The following is a 17,358-nucleotide window of genomic DNA, read 5'->3' as shown; positions in this document are numbered from 1 at the left end:
TCCTGATGTGCTATTGACTGTATGGTTCAAGTCAATGGTAATTTGTAATTTAGCTTTCACTGAAGTGCAGAAAATTCTTATATCAAATAGGTAATGACATTCATAACTAGTGAAGACAGGACATGGATCAGTAAACAGTTGGAATACTCTCCCTCACCTGAGGGGAATTTGTAGTCCTCCCTAAGAGCCATTACATGTAACATGCTCTGAACTAGCCAAATGGGACCTATTGTTGAACAAGCCAAAGTTTTTGAGTAACCTTGCAGGCTTTTTTATGTTTCTTCCTTCTTTTCCAAATAGCAAAATGCTGCCTCTTCGTTGTTGCATTTAAAATGCATCCTGTTATGCCTGCAGCTCTCTTTAGATTGGAGTTCAGAATATTGTGTACTTTATTACTGAGCCAGGCTTGCAGCTTTTGCTCAAAAAGAGTATGTGAGTGGGAGTAGCATAAACTGCAGCTGGCTGTCTTTTTATTTCCACCATTATTGCTGCTGACTGGAAACAAGGAAGAAGATGTACATATACAACATTTGTTTATTCTGTAATACTGCTGTACAAGAGATTGAGAGATTGCCTTGGTGAACAACCCCTAATTTCAACAAAACCTTTAGGACCATGAAAAAGATCAGCAGTAGGGTGAATTTGTCTTGCATGCAGTGCTAGTATTTTGGTGTCATATTTTATCAGAAATATAGAACATTAATTTTCTTTTCCATTTGTTTTATAAAATATTGTATCACCAAAGAACCTAAGCGAGTCCAGAAATTTATGGAAAAACATAATTTTTCACTATGCAGCTGCTAACAAGCAAACAATTCAAGCAGATCTAGGATATGCCCCTTCCCCTCATCCTCCCTTTTGTCCTGTTGCCATCAATGTGTTATGGATGAAAATTTTCCAGATAATTCAAAATGGCAGAGGCTTTTATATTTTCAGCACTCTGCATCAGTTTATAATGGAAATGCTTTTTCTGCATAGTACAAATATCTGAAGATTGCGAGGCCAGATAGCAAAAAGCCCTGGTCATCTTTCAAAGTATAAGCCTGTGTGGTCTTATATCCCCTTCTTCCTGACTATTCAGGCAGTTTCAGATACATCTTTCAGCTGTGTCCACCATAACCAGGTACTGCTGAAATTCAGACACAGTATGGAGCAAAACATGGAGGCAAGGTAGCCGCCAACTTCAAAGAGCAAAACAGTTTATTTCCTGCAGCTGATGCTTTCCCCAGCTGGCTCCTGCCCGCTCTCATCACTGCTTTCCCAGGCTGCACTGTCCATCCCTTGTCCTGTCCAAAGCTTACCGCATGCTGAAGTCAGCAGAGCTGGGCAGAGTGATGGAGAGGAGGATTCATATGAGTTAATGAACCACATGTCACAGCACACAGCTAAGAGTTCATTTCCATTTATTTCTGCCAATTGCTCTGGAGTACATCTTTGTATCATCATGGAGGCAGGCAACACTGGCCAGGGAAACCAGAGATTTGTCAGTCACTTGAAGTGATCAAACATTATGTTTAACCCCTGGTACTGTAATTTTATTTTTGAGACTCTGCATGCAAACTGTCTAAGATGAGTAACAACACTGTCATGCTGTGGCATCTGTGCAAAACATGCCCCCTCACCTCCGTATCCAAAGAAAAATAAGATTGCCTGCTCCAACAATGAGTTAGATATTAAAATGGATATCAGTTTTGTAGTGCAGAGATGGATTTCTATACAAAATATTCTGTATATTTTATCAGCAGACCTTTTTCAGGTTCTTGTATTGCCTTACTATAGCTTCATTTTGCCTGATTTGATTCTGATGATCAGAAAACACAGTGAAGCTAATACCTCAGCTTATTGCAGGGACAGCCAGTCCTTCAGGTGACTATAGGTTTGGTCATTGGGCCTGTTTCCTTTCTAATTCAAGAAAGGACACATTTTTAGGAAAGGTTACGTGACACTGTTACTTGAGGGGAAAAATATATTCTTAGTCATGAGACAAATAATTTCTTCTTTGAAATTTCTTCTTCTAGTATCCACTTCTTTGAATATTAAAATATTATCCACTTGTCTATGACTTTCTGAGAACCTTTAGGTAGTCCAGTTTTCTCAGTCATTTCTGGCGTTGCCACTCACTCTGCAGCTGAGGACACATTCCAGGTGAAGGCATTTAACACCACTGCAGTAGTGCTAGAAGGAATAAGCATCCAGCCAGCCCTTCTCTTTCGAGAGCGGTAAAGTGTGTTGAGAAGGCGGCTTAACTGCTGAAGATTAGCACTTCAATGTGCAAAACTCAGAAGATTGAAAGGTATCGAGAACTTGCAGGACGATTCACTAAGACTGTAGCAACTTAAAGGGTAAATATTAGGAGCATGGGAAGACGGTCCTGATGTTCTGTGTAGCAGGGATTTCAGTCACTGGAGGCTGACAGGGTTCCCATGTAGGAGTAACAGCGAAGGCAGAAGGATTTCTCTTCTTCATTATCGTCAGAGCACATCTGCAGTATGTTCCAGGAAAAGAAGTCATGACAAAATGTGCCTTTGTCCATTTAGTTCATGTTTGGAACAGAAGTAACTACTGTGTTGGTTTTGCCTAGCAATTAGATGTACAGAATTTAAGAAAACTGACCTGTTTTGGAGGCTGCTACTTATCAGCTGAAAAGGCTAGGAACATTGCAATATGAGCAGGTAAAGTTTAAATGTTATTATTTTTAATAATTATAGAAGTAACTTAGTGTAGTATTAGTCAGCTTTTGACTCTCTTCTTCCTTTCCTGGTTAAAGTTTTCTGTAATGCCTTTTAATGCTCATCACACTTTCTTGCCCCAGACACTAACAGTTCCTCAGTTCTTTCGAAACTCACCTTATCTCTCTCCACATATTCATTATGAATGGCTTTTTTTGCTATGACTGCAATCTGTTCTAATCAGGTTTCTTTTCCAATTTCTACTTTCTACATAAATCCATGCAGGTCTTTCAAAAACATTCGTTTCACTCTTTCTTTATCACTAGATTTTTTCACAAGATTACACAGGCCTATTGAAAGCCTCTGATAACATTCTCTTCATATTTTTTCTTGCTGCAGCTCCCAGGTTCCCACCCCACTTAGTTTCTGCTAAAGCTCAATTTCTGCTAATTGTTCCTCTTGTTTGCTGTCACTTTTACTTTAGTGCTCTCCTGTATCTCTCACTATTGCCTATCTCCCTTATCAGACTCTTTTCCTGGGGTGACTCTGGCCCTAGTTTTTCCTGCAGAAGCAGGAGAGGTCTCTGCACATCAGCACCGGTTATTGCTTGCCTTTGGGTAACATCATGGGCCAGATAAGGAATCACTACCTTGAATGAGATAAACTTACTAAAGGAAAGCCTGTCTGAAGTCCAGGTCTCAGAAAACACTTTGGATCTCTCTAAGAGCTATGGCATAAAGAACTTCCAGCTCCTTTTTCCATCACTGTTTTGATCATTAATGGCAATAAATTATTTCTGTGTCATTTTTGCTTGAACTACTGGAATTTATAGTTATATATATAACTCAATTTTTGTAGATACTACAAAGTTGAATAATCAGTGAAATACACTATGTATGGGTGTTTATGTGTAGATACTTAAACATTTCTGGGCTGTACATTTTGTGAACTGCCTACACAAACAATTTGACCAACTCTACAGTACTTTCTTTTAACTACAGAGCCTAATGTGTTTAAGCTGTTGCAGGACAACACTGCTTTATTCTCTGCAGACAACTTTATTCTTTGTCTTGTTGTTTTTATTGTTCCATGGGTAATGAACAAAAGCCTGCATCTGTTCCTCAGGAAGGACTTAATCCAACGCTTATTGAATGCACTGGAAGAGTCCCCATTGGGCTTTGGACCAAGCTCTTTAGTCCACAAACAAATGCTTTTTGTGAGAATATGCTATTCAAGTATTGTATAGAAGAGTTACAGTTGTTCCCTATTTCCGAAATGACTGCTCTTTAAATCTTTTTGCTATGCCTGTTCTTTTGCAGGAACAATATGCAACTGTACATAATTGTCGAAGTACTGTAGTCCATGTTTATCACACCCCACCAGTTGATATAAATGTAGAACATGTAATGCTGTGGTGACAAGTGGTGCTATATTTATGTAGCTCTTCCTGTGGAAACAGTAATTCAAAAAATGCATAGAGATACACTTACTGACTTGAGGATGATCAGGCTCAATCAGCCAAGTGGGAGATGGCAAGACATCTTTGAGGACTGCCTTATGTTGGTGTTATTGATGAAGCAGACTTGAAAGAGGGGTTTGTAGAATAAAAGAGGGATACTACTAAACAGAATTTTTTCCCTACCCTTAGGAAAAGGAGCAGGCTAAAAGGAGTCAAAAAGCTCACAGTAGCGGAAAGAAACAGGGGCTATTGTGGAAGGGGGTACAATGAGACAAAGATAAGGCAGGAGGAATAAAAGCAGAAACACTAGCTGAAGCAAGACTGTAAAGAATTTTAAGTGAAAATTTACAGCTCCAGATTTGCAATGACTGCATTTTCTGCAAGGGGGGAGATCAATGAGTTGGCTATGCAGTGGCATTCCTGAAAGTGCAATAAAAGATAGGTGTTTTCCTTATAATACCACACGTACTGAATACGTTTTGGATTTCTTGTGTCCAGAAAATAACAGTTTTCCCGTGAATGGAAGAGAACATGATGCCAGTGAAACTTAGCTGGTTTTTCAACTGCAGAACAGTTCTTGACCTGGGTGTAGATGACAGAAACAGTTACTACTGGGTATTACTCCTGTGACAGAATTTCTTGCAGTAAAACACAATACACTGTGTGTTAAGTGCTTGCAGGGTTGCACACGTAGTTCATAAGCTGATGGTGACTCAGACAGTTTATGGAGCCAATACTAAAACATTACTCACTCAAGGAGTCACATCTAAGCCAATGAGATTACTCATGTAGTGAATGGCTGATAGAGATCTTGCCAAGCTATTGCACCACATAATAGTTGTGTGTAAATGAGCGTGTTTGTCAGCTGAATAACTTCAGAAAGGAATTTTTAAGTTCGTTCTATGTATGAACTTTTTCTATTTGAAATCCCTAACCAGAGCTGAGGTCCTATTACGTTTTGCCAACTCCCACTAACTCGTAGTACCTATCCTAAAACTCATCAACTCATATAGACAAATAAGGAAAAATAACTTACCTTCAGTCACCTCACAAGTCAACACCAATGACAGGAATAGAAAAGAGATCTCCAGTCAGTTCACTATCAGCAGCTCCCTGCCTTTGTAATTCACAACATTTCACCCCTGCACTGAATATAAAGCATTTATGAATATGACTTCCAAACTTCCTACAGCTCTTCTGCTAACCAAGTGGTGGGTTTCTGCATTCATTAGCTTTATAAATGCACAGAGAATACACTGAAGTACCATTTTTACCTCATACACATTATTACAAGCCTGGTGCATTCCCTCATCCAGCTCATCTCCATGTTTTTCTGCAGATGGTGAAATAACCAGAACCACAAGAAAAGGAAAATTAATCTAATCACAAAATTTCTGACAGCCAGTCTAAGACACTTAAAAATCTGCATCCCAAGCAAAACTCATGTTTCATATTCAGTAGAATTCAGTGTGGAGGCTACCATATCAAGCATCACCTTTCAGGACCACATTCCATTTAATAAATGCTATAAAAGCACCTGGCATATTCAGCATCATTACCACAGGTTTTTTTCCTTCTTTTCTTTATTCTGCATTGCTCTCTCAGCATCTTTTAGAGTTTGTAGAGAACATTAATAGTGTGCTGGACTGTAAACAGGAGCCTGAAAAAATGTCTAATACAAAGAGGTATATCGTCTTAGAATTATTCTCCATTGGAAGGTTCACTGCATAACAATAAAAAAAATCTGTCTTACTGAAACTAGGCTCCCCTATACTGACAAGGTCCCAAAGCAAAAACTCTGATTAACTCATCTGTCTCCTGGATAAAGAATAAGCAGCAGATACTGATACAGCTTCACTCTTTTGTCTTCCTATTTCTCTCTCCTCTCCTCCAAACATCTTTGTCTTTCATTTCCTTCTCTTTATCTCCACATCCTCAGCCGCCTTGTGTCTCTTCCCCTTTCTAACTCCAGGCAGTCTTTGTTGGCAATGATTCCATCCTTTTTCTGCTCATGGAAGAGCACACATCTGTACAGAGGCAGATTGTAAACTAGGTCAGTTTATATGGCAGATATAAAAAGGGCAGGAATAAGAGCCTTTTGTATAATAACAAGGTCTCACATAAGCACATGGCCCAGTTGTCAGAGATGTTGAGCATCTGCTGTTACCACTGACTTCAGTGGCACTAGTCCACGTGTCCACAGGCTGCAGATGTAGAAAAACATGCTCAGTTTTGCAGTCCCCTGGAAGCAGAAGTTTAGATATGCAGTCGCAGTCCCTTGATGTCCTCCAAGGCTCCACATTAACCTCAGGATCTGTTTTTGTCAATTTTTCCAACATTTTCAGCTCAGTCTTGAGAGGTAAATTAGGCAGTAATTGGAGAAGGAATGAATTGATACTGGGGAAAATATCTTTTCAGTTCACAAGCACATCAAGCAGGCTTGAAATAGAATGATAAGTGAGGAGCTGTCATGTGAGTGTTAAAAATAACTATTTTTCATGACAAATATTTGGTTAATGTGGCTATCTTTATATTCTTCGTCCTTTCAGAGTCTTTACAACAATACCAACTGATCTTGCAATTCATTATTTAGGTAAAGGTACTTCAGCATTACAGTAAAAAAAGGGAAGACTGCAGTCTGGAAAGATTGATTGCTCCTTCCCCCTACCTGAAGCTCTTTGTAATGCTGTAAAAAATTGCAGAGCACTAACAAACTGCATCACTTTCATTTGTGATATTGCTTTACCTAATGGAAGAAAATCTGTGCTGCAGCCACATGCATCAGTCCAATCTTGTATGAGTCCAGGAAGCAGAAAAGGGACAGAAGGTAATTGTTGGAACAACAAGATAGAGGGGTGTGAATCCAGGAAGAGGAGCTCTGAAATTCCCCCTTCGACAGTGTAACATTGTTCATTTCCACAGATCTTTCTGCACAGTCCAGTACTATGAGTCTCCAAAACTTGTGACCTTTAGAAAGCATGATACTTGACAATGCTTATTTTAATTATGATTCTGAGGCCTGGAGGGGACCTTTCTGCATGGTTCTGAAGGTTTCCACAAGCAAAACCCACTAATATATTTCCCTTCCAATAACTGCCTTATTCTGTTTCTAGCAGCCAAAGTTCCTAAAAACGAAATAAATCGTGGTCAGACCTGTGAAATATACAGGAAAAGATGCAACCCCCATGCTCCTTTTCCTCTTCCCTCCATATGTCCATATTGCCATCTGGATGGCATGCCAGGCCTGGAAGTACAAAGTCATATGCTTGCAGGACAGGATGGTGGGCAGGATCAGCAACACATGTCCATGCACAAGTACAGCATTCCTTTGCTCCCTGCCTGCTCTCTTCATTTAGGCTGAATGAGGACCCACTGAGGTTCTAGCACCTTATCCTAGAAGGACAAAGGCTAGGCCCTGTCTTTGGGCAGATAACTGCATTGCAGGCATTCCTGGGGACACTCCTAGATGATGCAGCTGGAATACCACTGTTCAGAGCTATCTCCCTTCCTCTTTCCTGTGCCCCATGGTGGTGACAAGTAAATAATGTCCATTAGAAAAAAAAGAGAGAATTAAAAATTCTTTTTGTCCAGACAATTTACAACGAAGTTTAAAAAGGAGAAAACAGATGGCTGCCAGTAGGGAGAATGGCAGTTCCCTGGATCAAAGACCTTGGTGGGGCTGTACCACACTCTTGTATGTTTTCACACTCACTTTGCGTTCAGACACATATATTTGCAAAGAGGGTTGTGGCCATGTGTAGTTGATTATTAGGATAGCTTCTTATTTACATTAATAGCACCCACTTACGGGTCTGCACTTACATATAGTATGCCTCAGTTTCCTTATACCATTAGCTTTTATTATAAACCATTTCCATTATCACACAGCATTCAGGTAGCAACTATGCCTCTGTGTGAGCACCTGCGACCTCGAGTTCTCAACAGAGAATGCAGCTGCTGAATTACCAATAGCAGCGTGGAGGGTGGAAAATGTGACACTAAACTTCAACACAGACTGGAGAGCTAGAGGTTTGCAAACCTCATGCCTGTACTGTCCAAATACAGAGATGCTGATTGACTTGGACACTTAAAGATACTTAATGCAATCTATCTGAGAAGAGTCAACATTACTGCTGTAAAGTCCTGCCTTAAACAAACCTTTTGGAGGTCTCTGAAAAGGTCAACAAAAACATGGATAAGAGCAATCTAATTTCCATATCAGACGAGTGTCTAAAATGTTCTTGACAAAGACATTTAAGGAGACTAAGCAGAGGAAACAATAAGAGGGAAAGCCCTGGTATAGCTCAGTAATTACTTGGAAGATAAAATTCAAAGTACAGGAATAAATCGCCAGTCCTCACAATAGAGGGAGGTGCTGGATGGTGTAGAGTTCTGCAAGGGTCAGTGTTGCAATGTGTGCTGTTCAATGTACTCGTGCTTTACCTGGGAATGGAGTCAAATAGCAAACTTCATCAAAATGCGTTTATTTGGCAGTAATAAGAGGAAAGATTGTGAAGAACTGTACCTGGACACTATGAGGCTGAATGTTCAACATCAGAAATCCGGTATAGGTGAATGTAAAACGACACACACGCGGACAAATAGTCATTAAAATTGGTGGGCTCTGAGCTGGCTTTAGTCAAATCTCAGTGTTACAACAAGCCATAGAAACATCACCTCTTGTGCTCAGAAGTTCTTCATTATGTATTGTCAAGAAAAAAACATAATTGTGCCACTGTATGAATCCACAGTTTGATCACATCTTAAATCCTGTGTATTTCCTCAACTCAAATTTAGATCTGTTAGATCAGGGTCATGCTGAAGGATGGTAAGAGGTACACAACAGTTTGTGGACAAAGGTCCCCATGAGAGCAATCTAGAGTTCTTCAGCCACAAAATATAATGATGTACAGAGATTACAGTGGAGATCTACAAACCCGTAAACAGGTCTAAGAGAGGGTTAATTGTTCCCCATCTCCAGCTCAAAGAAAGGATTAGTTGTTCCTCATCTCCGGCACAGGAGCTGAGGAGATAATTAAGTTTGTATTGAAACCAAAAATAAAAGTCAGAGCTACTGCACGGGAAGGACAGCAGATCAGTGGGAATTCTTGCAAGCATATTTGGGTTCAAGTCAACACTGAAGAAGCCCAGGACAGTAGTGGTACCTATTAAAAGACAAAATCCAAACCAAAACCAAAACCAAAAAAAAAAAAAAAAAAAAAAAAAAAAAGGCAAGCAGCCAAACCCAAACCCACATCAATAAAGAAAAACAAACCAAAACCAAACAAAAAGAAAATTGCCCGATACCCGCGGCTTGGAAACCCCGGGAGCTGGCTGGCGGCGGAGCGAAGCTCCCGCCCTGTGCACTACCCGGAGGCGAGCAGCAGGGCCGTGTTCCTTTCCTTCTCGACGGGCCTCGGCCCCCCGCTCCCGGCTCCCTCTCCTGCCGCCCGCCGCGGGCATCGTAACCAGAGAGGTTCGCAGGCGGAGGGTAACCCGAGCGCGGCAGGGCGGGGGGCGCGGGGGCGGTCGCGGAGCGCTCTCCCGGCGGGACGGGACGGGCGCGACGGGACGAGGCGGGGCTGGGCGGGACGAGGCGGGCGGCGGCTTTGCCCCCCTCGCTCGGCGTCGGCCAAGGGGGCGGGCGGGGAGGGAAGTAAGGGGGGGGGAGGAAGAGGAGGAGGAAGAGGAGGAGGAAGAGGAGGAAGGGGGACCCGACGTGCCGGGGCTGCGGGCGGAGCAGGCAGCGCACGCCGCGAGGCGGAGGAGCGGGAGCGGTTTGGATAAGGTACCTCCGAGCGCCAGGATGCGCGTGTCCGCGCGGCGTCTGTCTGCCTGCGTGTCTGTGTGTCTGTCTGCCTGCCTCTGTGTGTGTGTGAGCGCGGCTCCCAGCGCGGCGGGAAGGGAGGCGGCGGCGGCTGCGGCTCCGGCGAGCTGGCCCTCGGCGGGTTGCGAGCAGGAGAAGGGAGAGGGGATAGGCAGGGCGAGGCGGGGGAGGCAAGGGTAGAGGTGCGAGGTGCGGGCAGGGGAAAAGCGAGGAGGGAATATGGAATCGCAGGGAGAGAGAGAGCAGGAGAGAAAAGGAGAATGCAGATTCGCGGAGGGGAAGAGGCCAGGAGGAGAGAGGGGATGCCGAAGGGGGACGTTTCTGCTCTTGCCCGCGGCAGCCCCGGCGTGCACAGCCCGGGCGGGGGAGGCGCGGACCGCCGAGGGCTGCCGGCCGGAGCGAGGGGGCCGCGCACAGAAAGCCGGGTCTGTGCCCCCCGATGTCCGCAGGCTGGGGGGCGGCTCTGCCCCCGCCTGGGCTGCGGCCGGGGGTCTCCGCTGCCCGCCCTGGGGGCAGCCACTGTGCCTGGGAGACGGCCGGGTTGTGCGGATGGAGGGGGCGTGTGCAGGGGGTTCAGCAAGATCCTGAGAAACCTGTGACGTTATTATTTTTTAATCAGCGTGTGTTTTTCATGGCGATCTCAGATTTTCCTGGTCTCCCCTCTTTGAACAGAAAATCCTCTGTATCTTTGTTCCAAGTATTTCCATTTTTAGATACCTCTGTAACAGCAAAGCGAGTTCATGAGTTCGAAATATTTTATTTCTTTTTTTATTTGGCCTCTGCTGAGGACCACTGCAGTGTAAACTTCCGAAACACTGGTGTCTCTTTTAAAAAAGTTACTGAAATTATTACAGAGGTGAGCAGGCCGGCAGCTGTTGTGGATATACCAGTGTTTGAGTTTCTGATAACATTAATCATTAGCCTTAAAGAGCAGTCATCCTACTGAAGTTAGGGTTTTATCTGAAGATGAATTGCCTGTCATGTCCCAGAAGATGTACATTAAGTACAAGTGCCAGCCTCCTGTCAGAAGAGAGAGAGCATATTCCCCCAGTTGTGATTCTATCAATGAAATAAACATGTTTTTTTATAATGAGTGGTGATTAACAGTTTAACATTGTGATGATATTCTCTTATTCTAGCATTGTCTCACAGCTCTGGTATGTCAATTTGTATTCATGCTGTGTAAGTGTTTTGCAGAGGTTTTGCCTATCTGGCAGGGATTTATTTCAATTTCACAATTATGTTTTCTGATCTCAGCAGCCTCAGTAACCCCAAGAAGTTGTATATATACATCAGTATCTGTTATAATGTTATAATGTGTGACTCTTTTTTCCCTAAGAAGTGCAAGTTATTGCCTTTAGATCACGGTTTTTATGTCTTTGCACATAGCAGAAGTTACAGTTGAAATTGTGTTCGTTTAAGTGTATTCATTGCGAGCATTTCTGACCAGTCAGTATTGAGTGATTTTTTTATCGATTTATCTTCATTTGGTGTTTGAATGCCAGTCCATTTGCTGCTCTGCTGTAGTCTCTGCCAAAATAAGTTTTCAGAAATTTAAAATGTTACACACAGATATTAGCTTTTGATGACTGATACCTTGTTTTCGTATTAGTTTCCTTAGCTGTCGAAAGAGTACAAGTCCCAGGTGAGCTCTTAAGTAAATTAAGCCATGTGTAGAGATATCTTGTAATAGTGCCAGTAAAAAATAGCTCTTGTGGCAGCTGATAGTTATTTCCCTTCACTGTGGATGTGCAGCTTCTGTAGGAAGGGATGTGTGCAGTCCTTTAAAATTACTTCAAACTCCTGTTGGCTTCTGCCAGAGTTTTGACCAAGTTAAGGATGCAGGATCTTATGGCTTGGAGCATGAAAAGTAGAGCCAGCAGAATTCTGAGCAGTTTGATGTATACTTTGATCATAAGATAATTTGGTTCATGCCTGGTTTGTCCTGTCTAAACTGCAAAATTCACTTTTTCTATGGGAAACACCTGCTGATTTAGCAACTGCTATTGATACTCCATTTATAGCAAGGCAAGAAGAGCTGCATAAAGCAACATCTAGAACTGTCCCTATTGTTACTATTCACAGTGTGATTTTTCTCTCGTTGACATGCTGCTGTACTGATTCTCAGGCAGTTCCAACTTCAGCTGATGAGAGTACATTTATGATTGTGGGATAAAGAGGGTTGTTCAAGCTGCCAAAATGGTATCTCCTTCTTCCTCCTACCCCCCTTTAAAAATGAAAAGCTGTGGCAGCTGTCTCTCCTTGCAGCCTGTGCTGAAGGGGCAGACCTTTGTTGCCCTGTGCACCCTGTTTCTTGGATGCCTGGAGTTAACTTGAATTCTTTGTTATTTTGATTCAGTTTTTGTTGGTTGTCTCCCATTTTTATGCTATTTTTTTCTGTATTTGTTTTAATGCCAAAACTTCATGAAGGTTCCTAGGAAATTCTGGACTCATAATTCATTGAGGAAAAAAGTCTTTTCCAATACTCCCACTCACTCAGACCAAGTCTATTGAAGTTGATGTGAATAGTCTTGGCATTCGAATTATGGTGGAAGAAAAAGTTGGCCTGTTAATTGATGATGATGATGGCTTACCTAAATATTGTATTAGTCCTACAGGGGAATGTTCTTTAATTCACTGATGACCTAGACCACTAGAGTACAGTTCTATAAAATTAAGTTTAATTTTGAAATATAGCAGCAGCACTGAATGACTGCCAGCAGATGCAGTTGTATCTATAACTTATGTTGTTTTCTTTAAACCATATGCCAAAGTGGTGCACTTTTTCTTCTGTATCTCTAAAATTTTACGTCTTATGTGCTTAACTAATTGTAGGACTTCGGTGTGCATTGCTCCAGTAAATTTGTATTTGAAGTTGAGCAAAGTCCATACTCTGTGAACTCTTCTGCTGCTAAGAATGTATTTCACAGTACAGCTTGATGGGGACGGACCTGGCAAATGATTCTATCTTCAGTGAGGAAGCAAACCTTGCAGTCTTCCACTTGGAGTAAGTCAGTTAGGGATACTTTCCATCTCAGCCATGTGAAAATGACAGATGTCCAGTTGTCGTTAGTAACAATAACTATCCCCATACTACACCAAATTGGAAAGACAGAGTCAGATTGGGAATTTTTGGAGTTTTCAAAAACCTGATGGTAACCTGCCATCATAGTCATTGTCGTTGACCGAAGGAATCTAGATGTTGATTAAGATGGCATCTCAAGGCTCTTCCAGTATTTTCTGTCATCAACTAAGAGTCGTGGTTATTCAGTACTGAAATGTGTACAAAACTTTAAAAAATGTGTTGCACACAATAACTTCAGGAGACCATGTGTATCTCACTCCATCGTGAAAAACAAGTGTAAAGCATAAGTGTACAGCTGAAGTTTTTCACCTATCAAACCGAATTCTAATCTCTTCTTTTTTCGTCTCTATATTGGACAATCTTCGGGGCTTTTCCACAATTTTCACTCAAACATGCTATGCTGAAACTGAAATTTCAGGTGCTACTGCAGGCTTGTTTCCCAAATAATTATGTTCATGGTGCTTTTCTGGTATTGTGACAGAATTAACAAAAAAGAGGATACTTTTTTCATATTAAAATTCTGGGTTATCAGCACAAAATGTTGTTATTATATTTGGTAGTAAATAACCTTATTTAGTCCATTATAACTGTAAATTATGCCATCCTTAAGTTTAAAAATACATAATTTTATTTAAGTTTATAATTAATGAGAGTTCAGAGTTCACCTTTTTTTCTTTGATGATGGTAAGATACTGGATTTCTAGAAGAAAGGAGGACTGCATCTTCAGAGTAATTCTTCAGAAATATTATTAAAATACTGTATTGTAACAAGAGTCAAGCATTACATTGCTCAATGTGAGAGTTCCATGCAATGTAGCATGAAAGTGAGAGTTTTCCCTAGGTATTATACTGGCAGAAAATGATGTATTGAATCCTTTATTAATAACAGAGAAAAACAATATTGTATTTAAAACAAATCAGATTTCCTCCAAAACATACCTACATCTATTAGAAAGGTTAGGAATATTGCTTTAAAAGATATGCACAAGCTCTATGGAAAACTTTCGTATGTGCTACTGAATCATGAAAGTGTATCCTGTTCATTTTGGAGTTTTCTTTCCAGCTTTATCTAATTGACTAAAGAGATGAATCACGATCCAGGGGAAAAGAATGCTTCCAAAGCTCTGGAAATTTTCTCTCCAAAATCTGTTGGTTCCACTGATTTCTTTTGGGGCTCTGGGCATCATAATTTTCCTATTCTCCTGTGTTTCTGAGTTTAAAGCGTCAAAGAGCAGAAAACTCTGTGTATAAATTACTAAAGTCACATCACCATGTGTACTTCAGAAGGGAAGGATTCTCAGCTTTATTCCACATGTTTTTGTGTTGCTTTATGAAACATCTGTATAATTTATGCATGAATCAGGAAGCGTTTATAAGGGTGTAGTGCAGGTAGTACTGGCAGGGAAGGGCGGCTTATATGCATCTCATTTATTCCCTTTCTAGCCACTAAAGTTGACTACTTTAACAAAATAGAAAAAAAAGTCTCCCCTCCTGGTAGTTTTAAAATACCTTTAAACTGGTGACAGGTTAGAATTATACTCACTTAAATACACACATACCCCCAAAACAAACAAGCGGATAAAACCAAGCAGATAAAAAACATCACCAAAGCCACAAACACCATTGCTTCAATCACTGAGTAACTCAGTAGGTATGACTGTTGACTGGGGCTGGGTGCAAATGTACCTGAGGATATATGCAGCTCACATGCAGCTTCCTTCCTAACAGTTCTTCTCAGGGGCTGATACTTGAGAACAGGGATGTTATTTTTTACCATTAAACCCAAGAAATCAAGTGGGTGTCTTTTGCCTCATTGTCTAGGTCAGTGACACCAACATTGTTTGAGTTGAGCTTAATAACAGCCGTTTTTTCCCCAACCTTGAGGGAAAAATACAGCTCCATCTGTATATGTGCTAGGAGTGCCCTATTTCTGTGTCTTATTAAATGTGGAGCAAGTTTAGTAGTGCCAGTTGAGAAGAATTCACTAACAGAACTGCAGATCCACCCATCTTTGAAAAAGCTTTACTTTTAAAAAGTTCCTGGCCCCCTTTTTTTTTTTTTTTTTTTTTTTTTTTTTTTTTTTTTTTTTTTAATGCTTCTAGGGCAGGTGTCAGGAAGATGACAGACCAGAAATAGGAATCAGATGAAATGTGCACCTGTATTAGCATCCTGCACCAAAGTCTACTGGAAAACTAATTAAATATAGGTAAATATATTAGTAAAGCTTGCACAAGTAAAGAAATAAAGACCTTTTTTTGTAAAGTTGGTGAGTTGGTTTGTATGGACTTTCTGTTTCTCTACTTCCATTCTATTAGGAGTGTATCACTGTACTCCTGTAGCCTTGTAAGGAAGACAGTGTGAAGTCAATCTCAAACCTTTATTCTTCTATCAACTTTCCTCAGAAATAGGTCATTTATTTCCAATTTTAGAATTCTCTATTAGCTGCTACCCTGCCCCAAGAGTGAGCACAAGAAGAGGTTTTTGTTGGCAATGCTCTTGAGAACCTGCATGCTGGTGTAGGAGCTACTATCAATAAACCCAGAGAGTCATTTAACCCGATTTTAAAACTAAGTATATGCAAGGTGAACAAACTATTGTGGCTTATGCCACAGTTTGATATTCCGACTGTCACAATGTTTTCAAGACATATTTTACTGGCACAGCTTGTTCACACTTAGGAGAGGATGACTATGGCCAAAATATCAAGGAAGCTCTGAAGGAACAGGTGCATTAGTAGGAAACATAGCCCTGAGAGTTCAGGCACATTCAGGCCTCAACACCACATTGTTTCAACTGTTCACAGTGTGTGGCTGAGAGGGGGACACACCAGGGCGTGTTCCCAGGAGCATCGTTCTGGCATGGCTTGGCTGAGCTTGGCAGAGCAGAGACTGATCCAGTTCTTCGCTGTTCTTTGCTCCTGCTGCTGGTTGCAATCATTAAAAAGATAAATTGAGACAAAGTTATGGTCTAACTTTTCTGTTTGCTTGTATATTTTCAGCATTTTCGTAGAGTCATATATTCATTCAGATTGGAAAGGCCATTTAGAACAACAGCAGTTAAACTATTTATGGCAGTCCTGTATTTTTGTGTTGTGAAAGCAATGGTATACTGGTCACACTGGTCAGTGTATCACTGGAAACTGGCTTAATCAAACCAACCATTGTGACCATTTAGTTAGATCTAAAGAGTAGCACAAAAGAACCTATGCTGCCTTTAGATGCCGTTCTTTGATTTGATAGATGCCTGAGGCTGTCCTGCTTCCATTTGATGTTCCCAGTGTCTACAAGGTTTCCCACGTTATAACGTGTGCTTTCACTTATACTCTTCTGTTTCAATTCCTGGCTTTGTTTAATTTAAAAATGTCAAACAGAAACATATTAGCTTCCTCTTACATTATTGCCAATGAAGGCTTGTTCTTCCTCTCTGATTCTCAAAGCTGTGAGTCTGCTCTGAATCTCTGGTGAACAGCAGCTCTGAGGAAGGAGAGGAGCAGCCACACTTTTGGACAGTTCTTTTAAATTTAAAATGTGCTTTAAAAGAGGAACCAACACAGACTGAGGAACTGTCCATTCACTTTCTGAAAATGAGATTTTTTAACCACATTTTTGATGGGCGCTCTGAACAACCCTGTCCTGTTGTCTGTTGGGTTTGCTGGAGTGATACACTTGTAAGGCCCAGGTTTAGGCTCATTTTGATGTATGAAATGTGCTTATGAACTTGGTTAATGAGAACAGAAGTGGCATAGCACAGCAGCTCAGAATGTGTATTGACAGACTTCTAGTGAACTGTTCTCACTTCAAATTAAAAATATATTTTAATTAGTTGACATTTTTGGCATTTTGGGATGTATTTTAAGCCCTAAAACTTCTTGAAAAATCTTTTTCCATCTAATTAACTTAGAGATAGCTCAGGTAATTTTGAAATTTCTAAGAGGATCACCCTTAGGGGAGAAAAATCACATTTGGAGCTGTCACTGGAAAGCTGAAAACAGCTACTGGCATATTTAGACAGTCCTGAAGCCAGTTTGTGATAAGATCAGCACATAAGCAGAACTCCCCAGAATTTAGCTCTGAGTGGCAGTAAATTCTAGTGACTTTTTGCTTATTTCTTAGGGCTGGTCAGCAGTAAATAATATAATTTGCAGTAAATAATAATATTTGATGGCTGATCCAAACTAGCTCAGTCTTTCAGAATGAAGTGTGGTGGAAAGAAGAGACTGCAGTAGAATTAATGTTTCTAGTGGGGAAGTTCCTTGCTCTTGTCTTTTTGTCAGATGTCATTATCAAATGGACTTCTGCTCTCAGTAAAATGTTTTTAG

The 17,358-nt window shown here is 41.1% G+C and overlaps 1 protein-coding gene across 3 annotated transcripts in view; it reads left to right on the top strand.

Moving 5' to 3' along the window:
• The window catches only part of PALM2AKAP2 (PALM2 and AKAP2 fusion), a 272,229-nt gene that overhangs the window by 169,677 nt on the left and 85,194 nt on the right, over positions 1-17,358 (top strand). Inside the window, exon 1 of one of the 3 annotated variants that reach the window (XM_066338759.1) lies at positions 9,822-9,916. The exons of the other annotated variants lie outside the window; for them this stretch is intronic. The gene's annotated coding sequence lies outside the window, so the exon portion shown is untranslated. Of the gene's footprint in view, positions 1-9,821; positions 9,917-17,358 lie in introns of those variants that run through there. 3 annotated transcript variants of the gene reach the window in all.

This window comes from Sylvia atricapilla, chromosome Z (assembly GCF_009819655.1).
Source record: "Sylvia atricapilla isolate bSylAtr1 chromosome Z, bSylAtr1.pri, whole genome shotgun sequence".
Classification (NCBI taxonomy): Eukaryota; Metazoa; Chordata; class Aves; order Passeriformes; family Sylviidae; genus Sylvia; species Sylvia atricapilla.
Note: the sequence above shows the minus strand (reverse complement) of the source record. Positions and strands in the feature narration are given on the sequence as shown.